This window comes from Hibiscus syriacus, unplaced genomic scaffold, assembly GCF_006381635.1.
Source record: "Hibiscus syriacus cultivar Baekdansim isolate YM2019G1 unplaced genomic scaffold, ASM638163v2 tig00007775_pilon, whole genome shotgun sequence".
In the NCBI taxonomy this organism is placed as follows: domain Eukaryota; kingdom Viridiplantae; phylum Streptophyta; class Magnoliopsida; order Malvales; family Malvaceae; genus Hibiscus; species Hibiscus syriacus.
In genome coordinates, this window is record NW_024062143.1 from 57,197 (window position 1) to 63,230 (window position 6,034).

At 35.1% G+C, this 6,034-nt stretch overlaps 2 pseudogenes; one reads left to right on the forward strand and one right to left on the reverse strand.

Annotated features, from left to right (window-relative positions):
• Positions 1-607: 607 nt before the first annotated feature.
• On the reverse strand, positions 608-3,879 carry LOC120201588 (annotated as a pseudogene).
• A 206-nt stretch (positions 3,880-4,085) lies between these two features.
• Positions 4,086-5,818, forward strand: LOC120201589 (annotated as a pseudogene).
• The last annotated feature ends 216 nt before the right edge of the window (positions 5,819-6,034 follow it).

Consider the following 6,034-nt stretch of genomic DNA (forward strand, 5'->3'; position numbering starts at 1 on the left):
ATTATTCTTCCAAAATGAAAAGAAATTTGTTCTCTTCATGCCTCTCAGCATCTAATATAAATAAAATATAAGCGTACATACAATATTAAAAGGGTTATTACCCCTTCTCCATCTGAAACAAAATTAGCTTTGACTAGAAGATCGACAACCTACAACAATGGACTTGGTTTCCAAATTTTAGAATAATAGAACAATGCTTGCCTGCTAAAAGTATAAAGGGAATCATAGCATCTTTGAAATGGTGTTTTGGGATTACCTTGGTAGTAAAATATGGAACATATCATAATTTTATTATCAATTCTTCCACCTTCTTGATTTTTCTTTTGAATTTATGTTTTATTTTCCATTATCAAGAAATTCATTAGGGAAAAATAGCCATTCTTCAATAAAAGAAAAATCCATGAAACCTGAATATTAGCCTAATCTTTTATTTGAATAGAAAATTTTAACTATCACACATAAAGATAAAAAGGCAACCAAACTCACTTTGAAGCAGGATGAAAAATAGAAGCAGCAAACCACACTTGGGTACAACCAAGCTTTGCATAATTGCTTTGTTGGAAATAAGGTAGGGGAACATGAAAAATTCAGTGACTGGAACATCTTTTCAAGGAAGAACCAGTATCAAAGACATGCAAGATCCTGGTAAGATATACATATAAACAAAGGAACACAAAAATACAAACATTTATAAATTTCATAAAAAAGTTCATGTCATTAGAGAAGATAAATCTGTATTAAATCACCAACAAAGACAGATGAAAAACATTGTGAAAGAGAATAAGTCTATCATGATAACATCAACTAGCAGTAAATCATGTAACATGATTAAGGATAACCCTAATGATTTGCTGCAAGTGCCCTTGCATCAATCAAGCAAACCAAATCACATTATGAGAGAACTATACCTGATTAACCAACTGGTTTTTAAATTCATTTATAGATTATTCTCATTCAAATCCTCATCATTCAAATCAACTAACCTTTTCTAAATTTCTGGATTATCTCATTCAAATCCTCCACATTCATTTCATCATTTCCATCACCTGCCTTGATAAAGTATTTTTAAAAAAAGATGGTTAAGTCAATGACAGTAGCAATGAGTTTAAAACAATGGTAAAAACGGATTCCATGAAGTGTCTAGAAATGCATTGCAAGTATAAAGAATAATTAATATATGAATAGAACAATAGACACATCATCTTCATCAACCACTTCTCCCATATCAGTTAATGGAACTGGCTGGGGTCCCAACTCAAACTTGTAGGCCTTTTGCATTTCTTCGGCAATAGTTTGAGCCAACAAATCCTGGATTGACATGAGAGAAATATACAATATCTCAACCTATAAAGTGTAGGGAAAAGAGTAAAGCAGACAATATACATAATAAAGGGGTTCAAAATTCACTTGATGATTTTCAAATTAGGGATTGTATGAATAGCCAAAAGCAGGCTCATCCACTGTAGGAATAATAGAGTGTTGAGACAGCCATCTAGATTTACCCCATGTTGACCATAAACAACATGAAGAGAATCAAATTTACATGCAATCCCAAAATAAAAATGCCATGAGAAAGGAAAAAACATAACTTTAAACTTCTAAAGGATAAATAGGATAATACCTCTATCTCTCCATATGGGAACCATGTCAGAGTCAGGGACAGATTCATCCTAAAAGTAAAACAAATAAAAATCAATATTTATCAAAATAATGAACAAAGTTTAGCTTTACTTCAACAACTGCTCACCTTGGGAACATCTCTAACTACAATATCTTTAGCTTTCGAAGCTTCATGCTTTTTCTTCTTAGAACACTTATACTTCGCTTTCGAAGCTTCATGCTTTTTCTTCTTAGAACACTTATACTTCGAAGATGGTACTACTTTAACAAAAGGGTTCTTTTTCAACATACTATCCACTCGCAATATCTTCTCTTTTCTTCTTAATCTTCTTCTTCACAGAATGATATGTTGAAACACAAAAACCCCATTTAAGGGAATTGAATTTCAATGAGAAAAATATGGACATAAAGAGTAAAAACAAAACTTTTAGACTTGTCGATGAAGAAAAGGGATTCAGTGGGAGCAGAGGTAAGAGAACCACCAGAAAGATCATATTTTGTAGATTTCTTGAAGAACTCATCGATGTCTTCGGTGCTTATGTTAGCTCTACATCACAAAGAGTAGGGAAAAGGGAGTGAAAGCGGCAGAAAGAAACATGTAAAGGAAGCAACGATGGAAAAGGGATAAAGGGTCTAGGTTTGATATAAATTCATCTTTTTGCGACGTTTGTTTTTAAAAAAGCCACCAAAAGTTCAAGTATGTACTGGCGTTTGTATAAAAACACCGCTAAATTATTATGTTCTCGTTGTGTTTTTTTTGGAAAAACACCACTATGAACAAACCCTATTATAGTATTTTTATACAAACGCCGCTAAATTACTACTTTATTGCAGCGTTTGTTGAAAAAATGACACTATTAACGAATCCTATTACGGCGTTTGTATATAAACGCTGCTAAAGTACTACTTTGTCGCAGCATTTGTTGGAAAATGCCACTATAAACGAACCCTATTGTGACATTTGTATAAAAACGCCGGTAAAGTACTCTTTATTACGACATTTGTTGGAAAAATGACACTATAAATGAACCCTATTACAACATTTGTATAAAAACATTGCTAAAGTACTACTCTATCATGGAGTTTGTTTAAGAAACGCCGTTAAAGTATCATTTTGTGGCATTTGGATTATAAACGCCACTATATGTTTAGAGTTAGTGGCGTTTACTCTCCAATAGCCACTAAAAATACCTTTACAGACCAGTTTTACTGTGGTGGCTCATCCTTAATCTATATTAGTATAAAAAGGTTTAAGACTCCAGAGTCGGTGAATCTTAGTAGTAATCTGAAAAAAATGTAAAAATTTATTATAACACTTATAGAATAAGGATAGACATGACATTTAATAAAAATAGATATATTTTCTATAATACTGAATAACTTATAGAAATTTATTATAACACTTATAGAATAGGGTAAAGTGCATAAATGATCCCTCAACTATAGGATATTATTTTATTGAGTCCTTTGATTATTAAAAGTTATAAAATAGTCCCTTGACTATAGCGAATTGCTTTGTTGAGTCCCTCGACTATTAAAAGTCACAAAATTATCACCTGACTATTCATTATGTTCCAAACTCGTCCTTTTTCGCTAAAAAATTAACGGTCGTCTAAGTTGAATGTTAACATGTATATCGAGATATGATAGTCGCTTGAGATTATGAGATCATATTTTATCATATCTTAATTAATATGTTAACTTCCAACTCAAATTGTCGTCAATTTTTTAATATGAAAATGGATAAGTTTAGAACATAATGAATAGTTGGGGGATAACTTATAGTAGTCGATGGACTCAATAAATTAACTCCCTATAGTCGATGGACCATTAACTTTTAATAGTCAAATTACTCAATAAAGCAATATCTTATAATTGGGGACCATTTGTATACTTTACCCTATAGAATAACACTTGCAAAAAAAAGGATATATATGTCATGTAATATATTGGGTTCTAAGAGTATGCTCATTTTCTTTCTCTATCTTCTAGGCTGTTGGTTTTATATTCATTAAAAGTATAATTCTCATTTTCTACCCTCAATAAAAATTGTTAAAAATACAATAACTTAAAAAGTATCCGTTGTAATTTTGTTTTCAAAGTAGGATTAATTTTACTAAATTAAGATAATCATAAATACAACTTAAAAAAATATAACATACATTTAACTTTACACCTGTTTCATCATTGCCAAAATCACATAAATTCAAAAAATTGCAAGAGATAAAATCTGTATAACCACCTGTGCTTATCCACCATTAAATTTTCTACCAAAAACTTCTTATTGATGGATATGAAAATCCAAAATTTATGGTAATTAATTTCTTAATAATAAGCTGCAATGCTGTCACTTGCCATAGTATCTCGAAGGGTAAGTTCCACAACGTACATTCGACAGTTCCTCATATATATATATATCCGAATTTTATGAAGCCTAGCCTCCTGCAGTCAAATACCGGTTCTCAATGGAAAATACAACTTCAAAGAGAAGTGTTTCGGTTTCTTCTCTTTCATGGGGTTTGCATGAATTTGCTAGCTCCAGACTTGTTTCTGTTTAATCAACACTTCTGGTTCTGTGTCTCTTTATTTCACTTTTTATCGTCAAAGCAAAGGGAAGAAGTAGGGGGATGAAGAAACAGAAACCTGCTCTCCCTCCAGGGCCAACTCCTTGGCCGGTTATCTGGAACATTCCCGAGATTTTAGTCGGAAAAATAAGCCAACTTTCCGGTGGATTCATGGACTTATGAAGGAACTCAACACTGATATTGCATGCATCAAGCTCGCAAACACTCATGTCATTCCCGTCACTTCACCTGAGATTGGTCGAGAGTTCTTGAGAAAATACGATTCCGTTTTCGCGTGGAGGCCGATTACGATGGGGACCGAGTACAGTAGCCAGGGGTTCTTGATCATAGCCGTGGTTCCATTCGGATATCAATGGAAGAAAATGAGGAGAGTGGTGGCTTCTGAGATTGTTACCCCGGCAAGACTTCGTTGGTTACTAGCGAAACGCAATGAAGAAGCCGATAATCTCGTTAGGTTCATAAATGCAAGAGCAATGGAGGCTCATCTGCAGTCATAGATATGACTTGCAATTAGGGAATACAGTGGGATGTTATCAGGAAGACGATGTTCAACCGACGAAACTTCGGGGATGGTCGGACAGATGGACCTGGACGTGAAGAAGTGGAACATGTTGAATCCTTATTTACAGTGCTGAATCATCTCTACTCGCCTTGTCAGATTACATTCCCTGGTTGAGACCATTGGATCTTGAGGGTCATGAGAAGATTGTAAGTGAAGCAATGAGAATCATCAGCGGCTACCATGATCCTATTGTTGATGAAAGAGTGAAAGAGTGGAAAGATGGGAAGAGGATGGAGACTGAAGACCTGCTCGATGCCCTCATTTTAGCGAAGAATGTACAAGGAAAACCAGTGCTTTCAGTCGAAGAAATCAAAGCTCAATGCACTGTCAGGCCTTTGTACCATGTGTTCTTGTTAATCTATTGTTGAATCTTTTTTAACACATTGTACCTTTATGGTTTGTTTATGCAGGAAATAATGTTTGCAACAGTGGACAATCCGGCAAATGCGGCTGAATGGGCAATGGCGGAGATGCTGAACCGACCGGGAATCCTCCGTAAAGCAACGGACGAAATAGAAAGAGTCGTCGGACACCAGAGGTGGGTTCAAGAATCCGATATTCCAAGACTCAACTACGTGAAGGCGTGTGCAAGGGAAGCATTTCGGCTTCACCCCGTTTCACCTTTCAACTTACCACATGTCTCGAATGCCGATTCAGTCGTGGCTGGTTACTTCATCCCCAAAGGTAGCCATGTTTTGCTCAGTCGAATTGGCCTAGGCCGGAACCCCAAGGTTTGGGACGAGCCCTTGGTGTTCCAACCCGAACGACACTTTAAACACGACGGCTCCTATGAAGAAATCGATCTGACAGAGTCGGAATTGAAGTTCATATCGTTCAGTACGGGGAGACGTGCGTGCATGGGAGTGGCTCTTGGTAGCGCCATGACGGTGATGCTGTTGGCGAGGCTGATTCAAGGGTTTTCATGGAGGCTGCCACCGAATGTGGCTGAAATCGATCTGTCCGAATCGAAAAATATCTTTTCTTGGCCAAACCTTTGCATGCAATGCCTACACCTCGCTTGCCTGCAGATGAACTGCATTCGTCCTATTAACTATCATTATCATTGATGAAAAAGCTTCCATAGGTAGCAAATGAAAATATATACCATATGCATGCATGTCATATAATATATTTGGTTCTTAATAAAATGTTTTTTTTAATATAAACAATTATTCTTGTGAAAATATTCAAAATTACAATAAGAGTTTACAACTATTAAACTAAACTAAATACATAATTTGAATATTTTCTTATAAAATTGATAATA